At 46.6% G+C, this 22091-nt stretch overlaps 1 long non-coding RNA gene across 1 annotated transcript; it reads left to right on the forward strand.

Annotated features, from left to right (window-relative positions):
- The first annotated feature begins 1618 nt into the window (after positions 1-1618).
- LOC136322918 (uncharacterized) lies at positions 1619-21467 on the forward strand. Its single transcript, XR_010728880.1, has 3 exons — positions 1619-1772; positions 8454-8624; positions 20785-21467. It is a non-coding gene; the product is annotated as an uncharacterized lncRNA (long non-coding RNA).
- Positions 21468-22091: the final 624 nt, after the last annotated feature.

The raw sequence follows: 22091 nt of genomic DNA on the forward strand, positions 1-22091 counted from the left end.
GCATTTCTGGGTCAAAGACATGTATCCTTTTAAGGCTTTTCATTTCCTCCCTCCCCCCAGGTCTGGTTCAAGTCTGAACCAGTGTACATACTCTACAGCTGTCCATTTCTTCATTTCTTCATTCTTACTCAGTAATGGTTCTCTATACTTTTACAATTTGCCTTTGACACCTGAAACCTATGTAAGTTTATTAACAAATGCACTCCAATACACTTAATAAAAACTTTAAAAATAAATAAAACACACACACGCACGCACACACACACACACGCGCACACACACACACACACACACACACACCATACCACATTCCTCCATGTAGACTTGGAAATTCAACTTTGGAGACACTCTCTTATAAAAATAATAACACTGGCCCTGGCCAGTGGGCTCAGTGGTACAGTGTCAGCCTGGCATGTGTATGTCCCAGGTTCGATTCCTAGGCAGGGCACACAGAAGAAGTGACCATCTGCTTCTCCACCCCTCCTCCTCCCTCTTCTCTGTCTGTCTGTCTTCCCCTTTCGCAGCCATGGCTCGACTGGTTCGAGAGCATTGACCCTGGGCACTGAGGATGGCTCCGTGGAGCCTCTACCTCAGGCACTAAAAATCGCTCGGTTCCAAGCATGGCCCCAGATGGGGGTTGCTTGGTGGATGCTGGTTTGAGTGCATGCAGGAGTCTGTCTCTCTGTCTTCCCTCCTCTCACTTGGAAAAGAAGAAAAAAAATAGTAGTGTATAAATATATATTTGCTTATTTCTCCATCAGTTGTAATGACAAAATAATGGGAACATACCTTACTGTCCATTAATAGGGGAATGTTTGACTAAATGATCATCTGTGGAATGCTGTGTTGCTCATATTTGAGTGGGATAAATCTATATTGTTTTCCCTTATCCTTAGTCTCTGCCCTATACTGTGTCTCAATAAAACCAGAATTACAAAAGGTATTTTTACTTATATAACAAAGGGGTAGGTAATAGCCTGATCAGGTGGCTGCGCAGTGGTTAGAGCATTGGACTGGGACACAAACGACTCAGATTTGAAACCCCAAGGTTGCTGGCTTGAAAGCAGGGTCACTGGCTTGAGCATGGGATCATAGACATGACCCCATGGTCGCTGGCTTGAGCAAGGGTTCACTCCCTTTGCTGTAGCCCCCTGGTCAAGGCAGATATGAGAAAGCAATCAATGAACAAGCAATCAATGAACAACTAAGGAGCCGCAACAAAGAACTGATGCTTCTCATCTCTCTCCCTTCCTGTCTATCTTTCCCTATCTGTCCTTCTCTGTATCTGTCACAAGATATAAAAAAATTGCCTTTGAAAAAAGACAAGTAGAAAAGCAGAAAAAGGAGGAAAGCCAGCTTCCTAAAGCTTCAATGACTGACAAGTCCCTTCAGTGCATCTGTGGCAGATAGAGGTAGCTGCCACGCCAAAGGCTTGTGTTTCCTGGTCACAGTTTGGAATTGCCAGAAGCAGCTGCCCAGCTGGGACCTTTTCTAGGACCTATCTCAGGCAGGGTGTCTAATTCTGGCCAGTGGGATGTGGGCAGAGGTGATATAAGTCACTTCTAGGCCTCGCTCATTTAAAACAAACCTCACCTTCCTGTACACTCTGTTCCCATCTGCTAGCTGGATATCGACACCCACAGTGACCTTAGAAATCATCAAGTATGTGGAAGTCACATGTGGAAACTGGCAGGTCCTGGATTCCTGAATAAATGCTAGGATCAGAACACCTCTTGCCTCCCAAAACACTCCCTAGCACCAATTGGATTTAGGTAAGTGAGAAATAAAATTAAATTATGTTAAGCCATCCATATCTGATGGCTTATTACATTATCTTTATTGAGCAGTTGTTAAAAATTAGGAGATAAGCCTGACCAGGTGGTGGCGCAGTAGATAGAGCATCAGCCTGAGATGCTGAGGACCCAGGTTCAAAACCCTGAGGTTACTGGCTTGAGCACAGGCTCATCCACTTGCGCACAGGTTCACCAGCTTGAGTGTGGGATCATAGACATGATGCTTTGGTCGTTGAGCCCAAAGGTTGCTGGCTTGAGCAAGGGGTCACTGGCTTGGCTGGAGCCCCCTGGTCCAGATACATATGAGAAAGCAATCAATGAACAATTAAGGTGTCACAACTATGAGTTGATGCTTCTCATCTCTCTTCCTTTCTGTCTGTCCTCCTCTCTGTCTCTCTCACTAAAAAAATCAGAAGGGAAAACTACATGTTAATATGCAAAGATATTTAAGATAAAATGGTGGGGGGACAAGTTTCAGAGCAGTTTATAATCCCATCTGTAGAAAATGTGCCTATGTTCTTGTATATGCATAAAAGTATCTAAGAAATAACAGTGATTATCTCTTGGGAATCTGCTCGAAGGCTTGGGGGTGATAGGAAAACTGTCTTTTCTATTTACACCCCCTTATACTGTTTTTAAAAAATAATAGACATACGTTTCTTTAAATGTAAAAGCTCTAGTCCAAAAGAAACAACCCATTAGCCTGCTTGCTCTCCGGATAGTGTCCGGTTTTGGGGGGAGGCGTGGCACACCATCTAATGTCCTCGGCTGCCTTTACTGACCAGCAGCAGAAGAACATTCCACGAGAATGGCTGTCCTACAGAGCTGTTTGGTGCAGTGTCACTACCTGCCTTCTTCCTAGTCAGTCACATTGAAGCCAGTGTCCTTGGGCTTTCTACGCAGTGAATGTCAAGGACTATTATCTTGAATCCTCTCCTTGCTTTGTTGATTTGTACTATAATAACCAGCCTCTCAAAAGGCACTGTGCTTTGCCTCTATATTTAGTGTGGCCAGTAGTGACCACAAATGGTTATGAAGCAACTGCCCCACTGTCATCTCTAGAAATGATAATGATGATCATTATTGCTACCCATTATTTATAACTAGTCTGCTGAAACTAAGCACTGTGCCAGGTGCTTTACTTTACATATACTCTTTCTTCTCACAACACATGCCAGGTAATAGTATTTTCATCCCTGGTTTACAGATGAGAAAAATGGAGGCTCAGAGAGGTTTAATAATAACATCAAGCACTGATTGAGCACCTAGTATGTTCTAGGTTCAAGTAATCTGGTAGCTAAGAACATAGAACCCTGATCTCACAAGAGCGTGCAATCCTATCAGGGTGTGGGTATATGTGTAGTGGGCACTCTTCCTGGAGTTAGGTCACACCAGTTGATAAACTTTGCCCTCGCGCACTGAGTTTTCATTTAGCACTTTAATGCCAGCCCCTAAAATAGGAGCAGGTAGCTAAGAGAACCAGAGTTGAGAAAGGCCTTTTACATGAAAGATGGAGCCCCTAGCGGCTAGGTTTCCAAAGGACTCTGTGCCCATCACCCTCCCTACCCCCTCCTTTGTTCATGGTTCCTAAGGTTGAGATTTATTTTTTTAATATTTATTTGATTTTAGAGAGAAAAGAAGGAAACGAGAGAGACAGAAACTTTGATCTGTTCCTGCATGTACCCTGACCGAGGATTGAACCCACAAGCTTGGCATATGATGACAATGCTTTAACCAACCGAGCTATCCAGGCAGCACAGGGCTGAGACCTTGAGGCTTCAGGAAAAGAGCAGTGGCCTCTTCATCTCCATTGTGCTCTCACTGGCCCCGCTCTATTCATTTCTCACTTGTCAGCTTCAGCGCCTCCTCTGGGGCCATGCAAGCGTTGTCACTCCCCATACAATGAAGCCCAGACTCCTCAGCGAGCCTTACAGGACCCCCAGGGGATCTGTCCTCCTCCTCTGGTTCCTGCTGTGTCACCCAGCGTGCCAACCTGCCTCCCCATCAGGGCCTTCCCACATGGAGCCAGCCCCCTTGACCGCCACCACCAACTTCTCTCACTCTTACTCATTTGTGCCATCCCACTTCACACGTCGTTTCCTGACCTCTCAGATGGGGTTAGTGATTTCATAATGTGCTGTCAGTACTCCTCGCTGTAAACATTTGTTTGCTGTCCATCTCCCCCCCCCCCCCCCCCCCCCGCCACTGGACTAGCATCTCCATGAGGGCAGAGGTCACCTGGGCCCTGCTCCCTGCTGGGCTGTTGGTCTCTGCCTCAGTGCTTGGCTCCTGATAGGTGTTCAGTGAGCAGAAATAAATGAGCTGATGCTAGTTGGCCAGTGAAGTAGGCATTTATTTGCACACGTACAATTATTTTTTAAAAATATTTAAAGATAGCACACTACATATAGGAAAGAACACACATTTAACTTACCCTCTATTAGTACTGCTACAGATAGTACCTTGTGTAAAAACCCGGAGTGTTACGTAGATGATTGCACTTATAATGTATTTACTATATGACATATGGTATGTATGTAGTTTTGCACAGAAAAGTTGTCTTTCATTGGGAAAAAGCACAGTGGTAGAGATGAACAATTTCAGATATAGAATCAGCAATAATAAAGTTACCTTTCTAGATGGTATTTTAATCATGAAGCTCTTTGTCTTCCTATCTAAAAAAATATGTCTATACCCATCATCATAAAATCTGCACTTTTGGGAGTAAGCCCAGGGTTAGGCCCCGGAAGGCTTTTCTTTCTCAATCACCTCCAGTATCCTCCGTAGTTCAGGTCTTCTGACGTATGTATCCCCCAGTGTTATGCAGATACAGTTGTTATGGGAAATAGAGTGTTTTCTTACCTTCTTTTTACAGAGTAATGTAAACAATTAAGTCTCAGAACCTCTCACTAAAGTCTTCCCTCAGCTCTGAGATGTTCCCTTGAAGCAGAGGGTGTATGCGTGCATACATGTATGCGTGCATATGAGGTGTGTGTATGTGTGTGCATGTGTGTGCAGTGTGTGCTCGTGTGCGGTGTGTGCGTGCAGTGTGTGTGTTGGGGGGGCTCTGCACATTTTCTCAGGCCAGCTCCTCATCTTCAAGTCCCTGCTAAACGGGTGTTTGCTCAGAGGTCTGCTCGCCCCCTTCTATTCTCCAGCTTCTTTCCATTTTAGCTCTTTCCACAATGTGTGATTGCTTTATTTATTTCTTTTTTCTCTTGCTCCCCTGATGGACAATAAACATGACCCTGAGGCCAGGGATTATATCACTCCTGCTCACTGCTGTATTTTTAGCATTAGTGATATCACCTCAAACAAAGTGGGCATTAATTTATTCAACAAATAAGTGGTGAACAACAAACAAAGGTACCTGATCTTCTGGAGCATTTGAATGAATGAATGGATGGATGGATGGATGGATGGATGGATGAATGAATGATTTTCTCAGTTTGAGAAACTCAAATTGCTGGTAACCAGTGACTTATTACTTATGAGTATATAGATTTTTCTTCTACTGTTGATTATCATTGAGGTCAGAGAATGAGTGGGGCCTGACCTGTGGTGGCGCAGTGGATAAAGCATCGACCTGGAACCCTGAGGTCACTGGTTCGAAGCCCTGGGCTTGCCTGGTCAAGGCACATACAGGAAGCAACTACGAGTTGCTGTTTCCCGCTCCTCCTCCCCTTTCTCTCTCCCTACTGTCTCTAAAATGAATAAATAATGTCTTTATTTTAAAAAAAGAGAGAATGAGTGGTTCTAAGACTCAAAATATGTATACAGGCATGTGCAAAAGTAGGTTTACAGTTGTGAGTACGTCAAAGTTTGTTATATTATTTTCTTTCTTTTTTTTTCTTTGTGACAGAGACAGAGAGAGACAGAGAGAGGGACAGATAGGAACAGACAGACCAGAAGGGAGAGAAATGAGAAGCATCAATTCTTTGTTGCGGTTACTTAATTGTTTATTGATTGCTTTCTCATATGTGCCTTGGCCGGGGGGCTACAGCAGACTAAATGACCCCTTGCTCAAGCCAGCGACCTTGGGCTCAAGTTGGTGAGCCTTGCTCAAACCAGATGAACCTGTGCTCAAGCTGGTGACCTTGGGGTTTCGAATCTGGGTCCTCTGCATCCCAGTCTGATGCTCTATCCACTGCGCCACCACCTGGTCAGGCTGTGATATTATTTTCCATACAAACTACTGTAAACTTACTTTTGCTCACCCCTCTATCTATGTATATCTATATCTATATCTATATCTATATCTATATCTAGATTTAGATCTAGATCTATCTATCTATATCTATATATCTATATCTATCTGTCTACATCTATAACTATATCATCTATATCTATCCATATCTATATCATCTATATCTATATCTACATCTAATCTGGTTGGAAGAACCCAGAAAAAAACTCGCAGTTGCTCTGCTTGGTAACCTGTAGGATAAGCTCCAATTTTGTGCTTTCCAGGGCACAATGCCAGTTCACCCTAAGACTATGAAATGGTCCGAGTCTGCTCTCTCAGCATGCCCCAAGCTGGATTCCAGAGAAGTCTCCCAAAGTGCTCTGTGAAGTTAGATTCTCTTTCATGCCGAACTGCAGGAAACTGTTCAATAGCAACAGCTGTGCTAAGACAGTCATTCTGAGAAGGGGCTTCAAAAGTGAGCAGCAAAATGAAACACAAACCCTGCAGGAGCTCCACTGACTCTCGCGCCGTCGCAGGGAGCCTGGGAAAGGCGGACGGGAGTGGGACTGCTGGCAGCCTTCCGTAGCCCGCGTGAGAGGGAGAGCAAGCCCGGGCAGGAGAAGGCCTTCAGGGGCACGGCCTCACAACCTCTAGCACCCAGCAATGAAAGATCTCCTCTCGGAGGCTGAGCTTCTTCATGGCACGGAGAATAGGCCTTGCCCATGACTGCAGCCAAAGGCCATCTCAGTGACGGTTTGCTCCCTGCAATGGGCGGGTAGGATTGCTCATAGAACACGGGTCAATGCCACTTACTTCGCGGGAGTGGGTCATGGCTTTGTCAGGTGCAGTGAGCCCCGTCAGTAAGTGGTTATCCAGCTCACCAGCCTTTGTCGCAGTACTTCACTGGGGGGGGGGGGGGGGGGGGCGGGGGCTGGCCCCCAGGGACGGTTGGCCATGTCTGAAGACGTTTCTGGTTGTCACACTAGGAGTGCCCCTGGCATCTTATGGGTAGGGCCTGGATGCTACTATCTCCCTGTAGTGCCCAGGACAGACCCCACAGCAAATTATTTGGCCCAAAATGTCAATAGTGCCGAGGTCGAGAAAGTCTGGGCTCTTGTGACACCTGGCAGTCCCCTCTGGGAAGATCAGCACTGTCCGTGTCAAGTGGCTACAGCTACTGTTTTATCTTCTTGGCTGGAATACAAATTTTTTCAGTTGTAGGGAAATTTTTTTCAATTTGATAAAGTAGATTGGATAATATAGAAATACCTCATATTAACTATACTTTTAAGACTTTTTTTTGACAGAGACAGAGAGAGTCAGAGAGAGGGACAGATAGGGACAGACAGACAGGAAGGGAGAGAAATGAGGAGCATCAATTCTTCATTGCGACACCTTATGTTCATTGATTGCTTTCTCATATGTGCCTTGACTGGGGGACTACAGCAGACTGAGTGACCCCTTGCTCAAACCAGCAACCTTTGGGCTCAAGCCAGCAACCATGTGACCCAGCTCAAGCCAGTGACCCCGTGCTCAAGCCAGATGTGCTCACATTAAAGCCGGCAACCTCGGGGTTTCGAACCTGGGTCCTCCGTGTCCCAGTCCGACGCTCTATCCACTGCTCCACCGCCTGATCAAGCTGCTTTGGGATTCTTGATAGTCTTGGATCTTTCAAATAAATGGTTATTATATATAATTATAATAAATGTGAATGCAGCTTTGGGTTTGAATCTGTGAAATTTGAATTGACTATAAACCTTATAAAGGACTCATGAAGTCTCTTGGAAGTTGCTGGTTTTGTTGGTGGGGGGAGTGGTAGGGAGCAGGGGGCGGGTGGGTCTTATAGCACATTTCTCAGTAGAAACAGTGCTGTTGGTGGTATCTCAGGTTAATAATCTGTAAGAGTTGGCATATCCTGGAGAACAACAGAGGAACAGTGATAAACAGTGATCACAGTCTTGCGGACGGACTGCTGTGTGTAAGATGGTTTCTACGAGATAACAGATTCTGAACTGCAGCTCAAGCATCAGGCCCAGTAGCTGCAGGTGATTTCAGCAGATGGTAGATGCTACCAAACTCGGGGGCCACCAGGAGCTGAGCACATTGCTGCCTCGATGCCACCAGGGTTCTGCCAGCAAGGAAGACAGGACAGGCTTGTGGAAAACCAGCCGTTCCGCCCAGCAACATGTGGTGTGCGCAGGCTGGCAGGAGGTGGAGCTGAGGTGGCATTTTAGTGCTACTCTCTCCTGCCGGTATGACCTTGGGGTGATGTTGCTGAATTTCTTAGAAAGTCTTTTGACATTTGTCAAGTGATGATAATAGCAATGTCATGGTGAGGATTAAATGACAATAAATACCCAGAACACCGTGGAAACCAATAGTGTCAACATTTCCTCCCTCCATTGCAAACTTCCTCTCATCAGTAGTTGCTTGGTACCAACTCACATCTTTAACGAATGTCACTATTTGCCCAGGGCACACCATTAAACTGCTGCCAAATTAGAACCTTCTTGGATTGATGGAGCAACCTCACACCTTCAATAGCTAATTAACCTTCAGAAAGCCTGGTGAGCAGTGAGCAGCCACTGAGCAAGGACAGTGAAGTTTATCTTGGTGGCCCTAGTGTGCCTTCAGACCAAAACGAGGTAAGGGTACCTTGGCTTTGCCGGAGGTTGTGACATCGTCTCTCTTTGACATCATCTCTCATTCCCCACCTACTGCTGAGCTGACAGCAGAATGAGATGAATTGAAACTGGGGGTGGGACTGACACTATACATTCCCTCATTCACCCCTCTCTATCTTCAGGATTTCTCTGATCCAAGTTCAGTCTAGCAGGCGCCATCTTAGAGAAGTCGGGGCTCTGGAGCAATTTATGAAAGACCACCAGCTGCAGGTTTTGCTTGTAAACATCTGCGATGCTCCCTCAGGAAGTGATTTATAGGAAAGAATGACAACAGAGAAGTTATGGAATTATGTGAGTAGATCGGGGATCTGAAAGGCCACAAACCCACCAGACTCCCCAGAAGTCCAATGTGATCTGTGTTTTTCTCTTGTTGGAAAGTTTCTCACATCTGCTTTTTGAAGGAGTGGAATTGCTTCAACACTTCCTTATCTTACGTATCTTTCTGACAGTAGGGTCCCGTTTGAACACTGTGCTGAATCTTGCTTAGATTGAGTCATATTGATGAGTGGGGTGGTATTGTGGGAAGTGTCCCAGATTTAGATTCTGAAGGTCTGTGTTTGACTTTCTCTAATTGCAGTGTGACCTCGGGCCAGATGCTGAACTTCTCCAGCTCCCCTTTCCCTCATCTGGAGACAGGAGGGTTGGACTTGTGTAAGGCTGGTGGTTGTGGCCATGCAGATTTGCATTGAATTTGGGCAGATGGTAAAGGAACTGTGGAGCTGGAGGACGGTGGGCCTTTCCATTCATTGGAGGCTTGCAAAAACAGGCAAGTCAAAAGAAGAAAACAAAATAAAAGAAAACAAAGGAAAACTCTGTTTTTTGCAATGGAGGGCAAGGGATCAGGAAACAAACCGCGCCTAGCTGGGGGCGGAGGGGCGGGGGCGCTATCTGCTCTCATCGCCCTGAGGGGAAGCATGCATATCCTTATAAGAGTGCTGTCGGCCTGGCCTGTGGAGGCGCAGTGGACAAAGTGTCGACCTGGAATGCTGAGGTTGCCGGTTTGAAACCCTGGGCTTGCCCAAAGCACGTATGGGAAGCAGCTACTATAAATTGATGTTTCCCCATTTCTCCTCTGTCTCATCTATCTAATTATCAATAAATTAAAAAAAAAAAGAGTGCTGTCATGTGCTCATGCACTAATTGTACAAAGTGCTTGCAGCTGGTAAGCCAGCGAGCAAGCCTAACAGGGCTGTGTGCCCCACAACTTGGTAGTCCTCGGGTTCTCAGACCTGCAACAGGACCTCCCACTGTGAGACTGTCACTCAGCTACAAATGTATGTGAGGGTGAAGACATGGGTGGGGAGGGCCGTGCTTGAGAAAAATGTTTTGTTTTAGCGTGAATTCTGGAGTACTAAGTTGGCAAAGACCTTGACCTGGCCTTCCTTTTGTGCAGTCCCCTGAGACTGTGAGAGGGGCCAGCATGACAAATGGAAAGAGAATGCATGGGCTCTGGAAAGGCTGAGGTTGCACATCAGGTCTGCCATTCACTAGGGCAACAATTTCTCTAAGCCTCAGTTCACTTACTTGCAAAACGGCGATAATAACACCCAATGGCTGGGTTGTCCTGCGGCCTATAGGATACTGAGCTGAAAGTATCTTGCATGCAAAACGTGCTTGAAAAATGGTTGCTATTATTATCCTTCTGTTATTGATGTTATTATTAGGTACTGGGCTAATGTGGGGAAAAACAAGGTGTAAGTGAGCAAAGGAGGGCACCCAACCCAGAAGTCTTACCACGGGAAATAATGTCTAAGCCAAGAACTGAAGGCTCTGTGTGAGCTGGCCAGGTGAAAAGGGGTAAGAAGTGTGGAGCGACATATGCAAAGACAGAGGGTGGCTGAGCCGTCAGAAGAACAAAACAGTTGACATGAACTTTAACATAATCATTTTGATATGGCAACTGTGAAGTGCAATTAATACTAGCACACAGGCCTGGCTTCTTGCTTAGTTAGAGAATGGCTTGGAAAGACTCTAACCCTGTGAATCTACATTCCCAAGCACAAGGTGCCGGTTGGCAGTGTCCTAGGGGGCTAAGTGTTGGACTTCCATATCACATAAACTCAGGTTCAAGTCCCAACTCAGCCTCTTCTGAGCTGGGTGACCTTGGATAAGTCCATTCAGCCTCTCTGGGCTGTTATTTCCTTTTTTTTTTTCCTGAAGCTGGAAACAGGGAAGCAGTCAGACAGACTCCCGCATGCGCCCGACCGGGATCCACCCGGCATGCCCACCAGGGGGCGATGCTCTGCCCATTCGGGGCATCGCTCTGTCGCAACCAGAGCCACTCTAGCACCTGGGGCAAAGGCCAAGGAGCCATCCCCAGCGCCGGGGCCATCTTTTGCTCCAATGGAGCCTTGGCTGAGGGAGGGGAAGAGAGAGACAGAGAGGAAGGAGAGGGGGAGGGGGTGGAGAAGCAGATAGGCGCTTCTCCTGTGTGCCCTGGCCGGGAATCAAACCTGGGACCTCCGCACACCAGGCCGACGCTCTACCACTGAACCAACCGGCCAGGGCCTGTTATTTTCTTATCTTAAAATCGATACTAATTCTGGTATCAACCCTGTAGCACCATAGTGATATTCAAATGAGACAATTATATAAAGTCATCAAGATGGTAAATGGCGTGGGCTCAACTCTTAGTAAAAAATAAATTTGTGGAATCCACCCCCAACCTAAACATCATTTGGTACCCAAGAATTGTGTTTTTAGAAAAGAAATCCAACCTACTCCAAACAGCATAGCTAATGCATATTGAGAATTTGCACATGCTGGCTCTGTCCTGCATACCTTACATGGGTTACTTTATTTAATGCTCACAACAACCTAGTAATGGAAGTGCTACTATTCTCCAGGTTTCACAAACTAGAAAACCAAGGTGGAGAGGTTTAGTGACTTGCCTCAGGTCATCAAAAGCTAAGAGAAAGCAAAAGTAGTCTTCAAAATCCAGTGCCCTGACCACACCAAATGCTGATGAGGCTGGGAGGCAGCAGGAACTCTCACTCATTCCTGGTGGGACTGTAAATGGCACAGCTACTTGGAAAGGCAGTCTGTTAAAAGCTACACATTCTCTTCCATTGGATCCAGCAATTGTGCTCCTTTGTATTTACCCAAAGGAGTTTAACACTTATGTGCCCACAAAAGTCTGAGCATAGATATGTATAGCCGCTTTATTCATAATTGCCAAAACTTGGAAGCAACCAAGTTGTCTTTCAGTAGGTGAGTGGATAAACTGTAGTACATCGAAACAATGGAATATTATTCGGCATGAGAAAATGAAATTAGCAAGTAAGCTATGAAAAGACATGGAAGAAGCATAAATGCCTGTTTCTAAGTAAAAGGAGCCAATCTGAAAAGGCTACACACTGTCTGATTCCAACAGTATGACATTCTGCAAAGTAAAAAACTATGGAGACAGTAAGAAGATCACGACTACCTGTAAGGGAAAAGGGAGAGATGATTAGGCAGAGCGCGGGGGATTTTTCAGGCACTAAAGCTACTCTGTAAAATACTGCAACGGTGGATACATGTCATTATACATTTGTTCAAAGTCTTAGTCTTAGGTGTACAACACCAAGAGTGAACTGCAAAGTAAACCATGGACTTTGGGAGAAAACAATGTGTCAATGTAGGTTTTTAATTTTTTATTTCTCGATTTTAGTGAGAGAGAGGAAGGGCGAGAGAGAGAAAAGATAGGAACATTGACCTCTTCTTGTACATGCCCTGACCAGGGATCAAACCCTCAACCTCTGCACTTCTGGATGATGCTCCAACCAACCAAGCTATCCTGCTGGGGGAATGTTGGTTTGATTGTAACAATGTATCACCGTGGCACCGGATGGCGATGGTAGGACAGGTTGTGGGGGGATTATATGGAAACTCTGTATTTTCGGCTCAATTTTTCTATGGAAGTAGAACTGCTCCTAAAAAACAAAATTTATTAATTACAAAAAAAACCCCACCAGGCTTTAAACCCAAGAAGTTGGGTTCCAGAGCACACCCCTTTAACCACTATGCTATACTATTCCTAGCTTCTAATGGGAGAGAAAATCCAACTTTTAATAGAAATAAAAAAGGAAAAGACTTATGTACATGCAAAGTGAAGTGAGGAAATTGCTGGGTATTGGCATGTGCTTACAGTTATGGCCTGCAAGCCTTGCTGATCCTTTCTGGAGCCCAGCAAGGCTTTGACTGAGGCTGATTATGCCGACTCCTGCCTCATGTGCAGTGTTCAGTGAAAAGCACTTGACGTGTGGCGTGAGGCCAGCATCCCCAGGGGCCTTTGGTCTGGAAAACAGCTGTAAGAAATCTGGGGCTGCCAGATGAAAGCTTCGTCAGCTGGCCTGCCCCAAAGCTGGGAGGACTATCTGCTGATGTGGCCAGCCTCCAGCTGTCCTATTTTTAGAGAAGCATTCTTTCTTTCTAAGGCCCTGAGTTTGACAAAGGAGCAAGCCAGCTCCGTCCCAAGGCACAGCCTGTGCATACCTAGCCACTCTGCTCATTTGCCTGACTTACAGTTCATTTTCTGTGGGTTTGTGGATGAATATACCAATGCATTTGACCAAAGGATTTATAAAGTGTTAGTTCATTCCCCGGCTGGGGGTACCCAGTGTGAGGGGATTGCTCTCTTCGCTGGAAGAGAAAACATGAGACATTGTCATGCTCAAACAAGAACATCTTGCCAGCATGTCAAAGAATACCATTCAAGGTCAGTAAAAAGCCATTAAAAAAAAAGCCATTTTTTGTTGTAAGGAAGCAAATCCCTGTACGGGAGGGATCCTCCACAGGATTAAATTCTGTCTTAATCCATCAAGGTGGAGGAGAGTTAGGACAGTGAACCAGAGGATATAGGGTTGGCCCAGCCAGCTTTAAGCCCTCCCAACACCCAACCAGGAGACCAGATGGGCCCCAGGAATTGAGAGAAACAGCCCCAGAGTTGGCTCAGGGCTCAACTCACTTGAGCAGCCAGTAGGACTCCCTGGAATAATCCCAGCCCAGTACCTAATAATAACATCAATAACAGAAGGATAATAATAGCAACCATTTTTCAAGCACGTTTTGCATGCAAGATACTTTCAGCTCAGTATCCTATAGGCCGCAGGACAACCCAGCCATTGGGTGTTATTATCGCCATTTTGCAAGTAAGTGAACTGAGGCTTAGAGAAATTGTTGCCCTAGTGAATGGCAGACCTGATGTGCAACCTCAGCCTTTCCAGAGCCCATGCATTCTCTTTCCATTTGTCATGCTGGCCCCTCTCACAGTCTCGGGGGGCTGCACAAAAGGAAGGCCAGGTCAAGGTCTTTGCCAACTTAATACACCAGAATTCACGCTAAAACAAAACAACGTTTTTCTCAAGCACCCTTTATTGTGACTTTATGTCTGGCTTCTCACTAGGCCGAGCCGCATGAGTGCAGAAACCTTGGTCTTGCACACTGTTGTATGCCCAACCCATAGAATAGCACCTGGCACCTATGTGGGCTTAACAGATATTACTGGAATGAATGGCTGAATGACTGGGCATGAAAGGCTAGTGCTGGGCTGTGACAATGGGTTTGGTGCATTTCTGAGCTCAGTACTGTGTCTATCTCAGTATTGGCTCTAATCTCAGGAATTCACCATGGTGTTTAACTTGGGATCGTTCGATTTCTGGGTCCTTTTCTCCTATTGCACCAGTAAGGCAAGCAGTAAGGAATGATGTGGATAGGGATGTTTTAACACTTGAGTAGCTTCCTGGGCTCTAAGGCTCAACTCAATCACCCTATGAACAGGGCATGAGCACCAAATAAATTTAATTCATTCTGTGGTCCTTTGTATTCTTCATGGGGGTCCCACAGTGACTTTCTCAGGGTCTGAACTGCTGATAAATCCGAGATACATGGTGGTTTTGCCATATTGGTTGTTCAAATGTCAACATGCTTCCACACCAGTTGGTGAGAACTCTTGTCCAGAGACTGCTGGGTATGCTTCTCATTGCTCCAGCTTCCCTGGCCCCACTCCTAGGACTTCTGACCTCTCCACAGTCCAGGAATAAGGTGGTAACACCTGGTACAACAGGAAGCTGCCAGAGCCCTATTTCAGTACTATAGCTGGCATCGTATTGCTTCAGTTCAAGTCTTTACACAATTGGAGTACTACGCCTGGTATAGTCCTTCTTGTGTTCTTGGGGAATAATAGCACAGGGAACAGAGGAGAGGCAGAGGAGCAGGAGAAGTCAGACTGTCTCTCTGCTCCCCTGGCACCTGCTCAGAACTCAGAGGATGCAGGAATTCAGTCATTTCAGAGGGGTGATCAGTGGTTTACATACGGCCTCTAGCTACGTGCCGCATGGACGGCTGCTCCGCACTTTTCTTCAAGAACATTCTATATGCAGGTGGTTTCTAGAACAACAGCCACCATTTTCGAGCTCTTACTAAGTGCTCAGTACTCACCTAAATGTCCATTTACCTCTCCTAACAACTCCACAGAGCTGTGAGAGGCAAGGTTGGGAGTCTGAGTCCTGAGGCTGCAGCCCTGCAGGGATTGCATCGGTGGCGGATGTCTCAGTGCTAAGGTTGAGGGCCAGAGGCTTCTGGCAGGGGAGGCAGTCTTCCAGGAGAGAGTGCAGAAAAGCGACCCATTCATGGAGAGGGCTGCCACATAGACATGTCCCTGTGGCCGTCACAGGAAAGCCTCCCCAGAATCCTAGGCCTTGTGGGTGGCCGCTCCGGGGCCTCCCTGCTTTGAGCCTCTGTTCTAACCTCTGTTGGAAGTGAGTCAGCCACAGACGTTCTCTCTGGGACACCTGCCCCGAGGGCAGTGTACTCAACTGGCCCTGTGACCTGTCCTGAGGCTTCGGTCTACACTCAGCCACCATACAGCCCTGGCTCTCTGGGAAGCACACAGAGGCAGGCTGAGAGTCTGCAAATCTGGCATGGAACTATGGGTCACACTCTTCCTGGATGTCCCCAAAGCAAACAAACTCCTGTCGTTTTGACTTAAAAAAGGAATGTGGAAATCACATCTAAGAATAGAAAATTCTTAAAGGGAAACCATCTTTAAAAATATTCTTCAATGGAGAATATATATGATACTTGGATTGCAATTATGAAAAAGAGAAAGGATAAAAAAAGGATTGGAAGGAAGCATGTAAAAATGCTAACAGTGGTTTTGATAATGGGCACGTAATTTTTCTTTCCAATTTTTCTGAAGGGTTTACTTTTATAATGAAAAACATGTATATTTAAACTCCCCTTTTCCTTCTGGGAATTCTTAGTCTACGTTGAGGAGTTAGACAGGGACAGATGACCAGAAGGAGGAGACCAGCCAATCTCCTCTCTCCTTTGTGATTTTGAGTGTCACATTACTACTTTGATCACGTTCCTCATTTGTAAAATGGGGAGAATAGAAGAACAGCAGGACTTTATAGAGTTAGGATGAGCGCCACATGGGATAATCTGGGGGGAAATTTTGTGACAAGTCTGGTCCATGGTAAATGCTCACGGTGTTAGTTATCATGATCACTAACTCGCTGATGGTGTTAGTTATTCTCACAAACATCAGTGTTATCATGACCACCAGAGGGCACTCCTGGCCCCGGGAGTCTGCCATTCCTTGGGACAGCAGGATTCGTGTTCCAGGTAGACAGATGTGGGGAGAGAGTGCAGAAATGACTTTGTTGTTACCAGGAATGCACATTTGATTCAAATCTTTCTTCTGGAGTTCCCGTGGGCAAGGAGAACAGGCATTCTCCCTTGGGTGTGGGATGGGGACTCTCCCAGGTGGGGAGAGAGAAGAGGAAGGTGAGTGAGCCTGAGGTCTCTGCTGCTTGGGGTGGGAGGTAGGGGTGCAGGAGGGGCCATGTTCTCTGTTCCACTGTTGCTGGCTCTGTCTGGTAGGCCACATGAAAAGAGGTGAATTCCTAGGCAAGTTCGTGCAGTAGCATGACTTTATTCTCTGTGGGTTGGTGATCTCTCTCGAGCCCTGACCTTTCCTCTCAGCCCGACTTGTTTGAATATCCAGTTGTCTATTTGATATCTCTATGTGGATGGGGTTTAATATACCCAAAATAAAACTATTTCTCCATCAATATTAACTATTACAACCAAAACAAATAAAAAAATAAACCTGTACTCTCAAAATGCCACTCATTTGTAAAACAAGTACTGCAGTGCCAGGCAGTGGACCAGTCCCTGGGGAACAGCGGTGCGGGAGCAGGCACGGGTCCCTCCTGATGGGGAGACAGGAGTAGAAACTGAGTGTCCTTACAAGGAAGCTGGTGATGCTGCTCCACTGTGCGCTGGCGAAAACAAAACACAAAAACGTGGGGAGCCTTGTGCTTGCTTCTGGATACACATTGAGTAGGGCCTTTGTGAAGTCATGACACTCCCAGCAGAGCGAGATCCAGCTGGGGAAGAGTTTCAAGATCATGAGATGTAGAGAATCTCATGATCTTTATATGATTTGGGTCTTGGTTTGGCAAGATTTGGTCTCAAGAAAATGTGTGTGTGCGTGTGTGTGTGTGTGTGTGTGTGTGTGTGTTTTAGAAGCAGCATAATGGCATTTTTCAATTGTCCGAGGCTGGTCCCGAGCATGGGAAAGGAAGAGCTACGAAGGCTGGGCCCCCAGGCGGAACAAGAGCCAGTGGGGTCTGGTTGCCAAAAGGCAGCTTTCGAGGCAGAACGAGAGCCAGTGGGGTCTGGTTGCCAGAAGGCAGCTTTCAGCTCAGTCTGGAGTGTGATGTTCCAGCTCCCAGTGGGCCCCCTTGGGACAGGTGAACGGCCTTTCACTGGAGGGAGTCCTGCTAGATGGGTCTCGGCAGGGATAGCGTAGAGAGAATTCTTTCACAAGATGGGACACTGGACTAAGTGACACCAACATTTCCTTCCCACCCCAAGGTTCTAGGAACTGGCTGATCAGTGACATGGAGACCCAATGTGAACACATTTACTGTAACCGGCCTGGGGGGCTCTCAGCAGCCTCTGAGGTCTGTTTCTAGTGTCCTGCTGGGGAAGAGACTCTCTACTCCATAATCTCACGTTGATTCAACAAGAGGACAGCTGGCACTGAGGGGCCCCCAGATGTGGTGAGGCTGAAACTCCCCAGCTGTGCTCAGACCAGAGGTTATGTGGGACACCCTCCCACCTCTCCCCTACTCCACCCATACTTCCCTCTCTTACTTTCCCTGTTATCATCCTAGATGTAAGACTCAGAGCTCTAGCAAGCTTTGCTCCCATCCCTCAAGCCCCTCCATTCTTGGAGCACCTTCCTTTAAAGTTTCACACATTCAGGTCCCTCCCCGGTACTGGGACTCATGGAGGCTGGCAGTGCCATGCCAGCAGAATGTTCTGAGGCTTACAGTGTTGTCCTTTAGCTTGTACCATGCCCTCATTCTAGGCGGGGCCTGTCTGGTGAGCGGATCACAACAGGGGACCAGTGTGGTTATTTATTTATGTGTGTGTGTGTGTGTGTATGTGTGTATGTGTGTGTGTGTGTGTGTGTGAGAGAGAGAGAGAGAGAGAGAGAGAGAGAGAGAGAGAGATTGGGCCTCCAGAAAGGGCATGCTGATTTGAAGTCACAAATTGTTTACATAGACAGGGTCCCCACTCAGTGTAGGTGTGGTCCTGATTACTCCCCAGCCCTGCCTATGACCCAAACCTCCCCCTCGGAGGCAATTTCAAGTCCATCTGGAAGCCCTGCAGGATGAACATCACGACACCCACAGTTTTAGATGGATGGAGCCGGATGTCCGACCTGGGGCTTTCTCTGCTCCACATGCTCAAGTGCTGTCACCAGGAGGGTGGGGCTGAACCATTTGAGGAGCCCCTCCCCCATTTCTGTTCTCCTCCTTGGCCTCTGCTTCTGCAAGTAGAGTTTGCTATATTCTGTTTTGTCAAATTGGTCTAAAGCAGGATATTGAAGAAATTCTGTACCTAGATCCTTGGTTCAGCAAGGAGTCATTTTTATACCTTCAAAGAAGCAGCATTAAACATTCTCAAAATTTACTTTTGCTCTAAAGTCAGGCTCATCTCAACAACTAATAATAAAGATAATTAACAATTATGCAGTTACAAGTTTGCATCAGACAGTGCTAATTGCTTTATACCCACTATTTCACTTAATCTTTAAAACAACCTGATGAAGAAGGAACTAGCATAAATGAATTTTATTTATTTTTTTGTCTGTGTGTTGTTTTTTCTTTTTGTGACAGAGACAGAGAGAGTCAGAGAGAGGGACAGATAGGGACAGATAGACAGACAGGAAGGGAGAGAGATGAGAAGCATCAATTCTTCGTTGCAGCAGCTTAGTTGTTCATTGATTGCTTTTTGATATGTGCCTTATTGGGGGCGGCTACAGCAGACTGAGTGACACCTTGCTTGAGCCAGCGACCTTGGGCTCAAGATGGCGAGCTTTGCTCAAACCAGATGAGCCCGAGCTCAAGCCAGCGACCTTGGGGTTTCAAATTTGGGTCCTCTGCATACCAGTCCAATGTTCTATCCACTGTGCCACTGCTTGGTCAGGCAATTAATTTTATTGTTGATAAAATTGAGGCTGAGGCACATCAGGTAACTCGTCCTGGGTGCCACGGCTTGCAAGTGTCTGAGCCTGAGTAGAACCCAGTGCCTGCGTTGGAATCACCATTCCATTGAATAACGTAGTGATTTACTAACAACAACAGACATGAAGTGCTTACTATATGACAGGCAATGTACTAAGAGTTTTGTGTGAATGGCTCATTAAATACTGCCAGTAACAGCTATTATTATTATCTCCACTTTATCTGCAAGGAAACCAAGTCACAGAAAGTTTAAGGAACTTGTCAGAAGCTGTGGTGGTGCCAGAATTTTCAGACAACCATCTCATTCCAAGAGCTCACATTTTTACCCGTTATGTTCAGCGATGTCTCTTCCTAAGAACAGTTGACCAGGACATGTTTGAAGTGTGGCTTTGTGAGTGGGATAGAAAGTGAAAGTAGGCTCACTCTGCCCTTTGCACCCCTGGTGCACTGTGGGGACCAGAAGGTGGTTGGTGTATCTTACATAACCTTCCCCACTGACCCACAGAGTACATGCTATCACTGAAAAACTCCCTAGAAAGGTGTGTTCCTGGCACCCGGCTGGCATCACACAGGGGGGCGAAATGCCCACGTGATGCTCATCTGCTCTTTTTTGATTCCAGGAGGGATGGAATTGTGTGAATCAGTAGTTCCAAGTTCTAGAGGTTGCCATCCATTACAGACAGCTCCAGATCTTAGGAACTCTGTTCATATCCAAGTTTTACTGTGTGTTTGATGGGGTGACAACAGAGTGGCGTTTGCAAAGGCTGTGCACGGAGGTCACATTGATCCATTGGCTTCAGGTGACAGAGGCAAAGCAGTTGCAGAGAAATGCCCTGGTGGCTGCGGCCAGACCCCACAGAGGCCAATGGGAAGCTGAGGGAGAGTGTATTTCCTTTATTTTTATTTTTTTTTAAGAGAGAGAGAGAGACAGAAAGACAGGGACAGGAAGGGAGAGAGATGAGAAGCATCAAATCTTTGTGTGGTACCTTAGTTGCTCATTGACTGCTTTCTCATATGTGCCTCGACTGGGGGACTGCAGCTGAGCTGGTGACCCCTTGCTCAACTCGGTGACCTTTGGGCTCAAGCCAGTGACCATGGGGTCATGTCTATGATCCCACGCTCAAACTGGTGAGCCTGCACTCAAGCCGGCAACCTCAGGGTTTTGAACCTGAGTCCTCGGCGCCCCAGGCTGACTCTCTATTCACTGTGCCACCACCTGGTCAGGAAGGAGAGGGTCATTTCTGGGCTGAGGCTAGGCTTCCTCCTCTGTGTGTTCAGACTTCATAGGGTTTCTCCCACAGGCTGAGTATCCCTGGATGTGTATCCTGAGGAAAGTGACTCTGGACTTGCTGTTGGCTCCACACAAAGCCAGTGTCCATCCACACAAGAGTGTCCTTGCCTCTTGTGCTTGGTGCTCCTCCTGAGATCCTGTCTCTTATCAACTTCTGATCCTTTGTGGCTTTTAGATATTTTGTTTCCCAAGCACTGAGCAAGTTGGATCTCCTTCCCAGCTGTCTCCTCCCTACACCAACTCTTAGCTGTTTCTTCGTCCTCTACTTACTAACGTATATTTTTCATCTCCCCACTCTGTGCAGCTGGCCGTGCTATTCAGAGCTTCATGCCACTTGCTCTGGAGCTGACCTCAGAGTGACTGCTGGATCCCGAGGGTGACGTCTGGAAATAGCAGGCTCCAGGCTGCCTTTACCCATGGCAAGAGACAACCAGGTGCCAGCTACTGCAAACAGCAGCTGTGGCGGCGTGAACCCGATGGCAGAGGCTCAAGTTACTCCACTGGGAATGACACAGAAACGACAGGCTGTTTCTGGGTCGTCTGGGATCTGACATCCCTGCAAGGCCTGCTGCCAATGGGGCCTGGTCAAGCGAGGTTGATCAGTGCCGGGAGTCCCTGCGTCTTGCATGATTTGCACTGTCACTGAGCCAGGGCGAGTACTGAGACTGTACCATTTACCCAGACAGGCAGGTCAGAAAGAGAAGAGAATCCAGCTCTCACAGCCTGAGTGGCAGCAGGGGCTGCTGGGAGATCAGAATAGGAAGTGGAAAGGTGACCTGAGGCTTTGGCTTTGCCTCCCCTTCGTTCCCTCCTTACACAGTTTACAGAACAGACAGTGGTTGGGGTCTCCATGGAGCTGGTGATGCTTTAGTAAACAAATCGAAAACTCAAGAGACCCACCAGGATCAAGTAGGCCACAACTGAGTAAAGCAGGCCTTATGGAGGAGAGTAGGGAGATATTGTGGCATATTGTGGAATTCTGGCTAGGCAAGAACATTCAGAAAATCAGATTCAAAATACCAGCCAGTAGTTTCCTGCTGCAGACCAAAGTTTTAGCTCTAATTTTGTCTCTGATTGCTAAGTAAAGGAACTTATTCTGAACTAAACATTATTCTGCTCAATGTAAAAAAAAAAGACAAAAGAAACAGATTCAGTAAAATTGCTTTAATTACTTCTACTGTTATACTTTTTCTTCATGGAAGCTGGTACTTCTGGAATGCCCCCCTACAAACTCTGGGGTTATGAGCATATCAGTGACCTTATGTAAAAGTTAGCCCCAACATTCACACATAATGAGAAAATTAATAGAGTGAAAATTACCATTGCAAGTCTCTTAGAAAGGAACTATGTTGGGCACTTCTCAGGAAGTCCACAAGCTTAGATGCTGAAAATCAGTGAAGACTTTTCAGTGGAGCTGCAGTGGAAGTAGTGGGCTTGTGTTTAAGAACTAAGTTGTTTGAGAAATTCTAGTGTTGTAGCTTTAAACACCAGAATCACTCTCAGCACCTCCGAATCGAGGCTGACCGAGTGGGATTTCCACTTTCCACCCCCCATTCACTCAGGTATATATTCCCTCGGAGAAGGGTAGACGTGGGAGTCTTTCCTTTACGC

The sequence above is a fragment of the Saccopteryx bilineata genome, chromosome 2 (assembly GCF_036850765.1).
Source record: "Saccopteryx bilineata isolate mSacBil1 chromosome 2, mSacBil1_pri_phased_curated, whole genome shotgun sequence".
NCBI lineage: Eukaryota > Metazoa > Chordata > Mammalia > Chiroptera > Emballonuridae > Saccopteryx > Saccopteryx bilineata.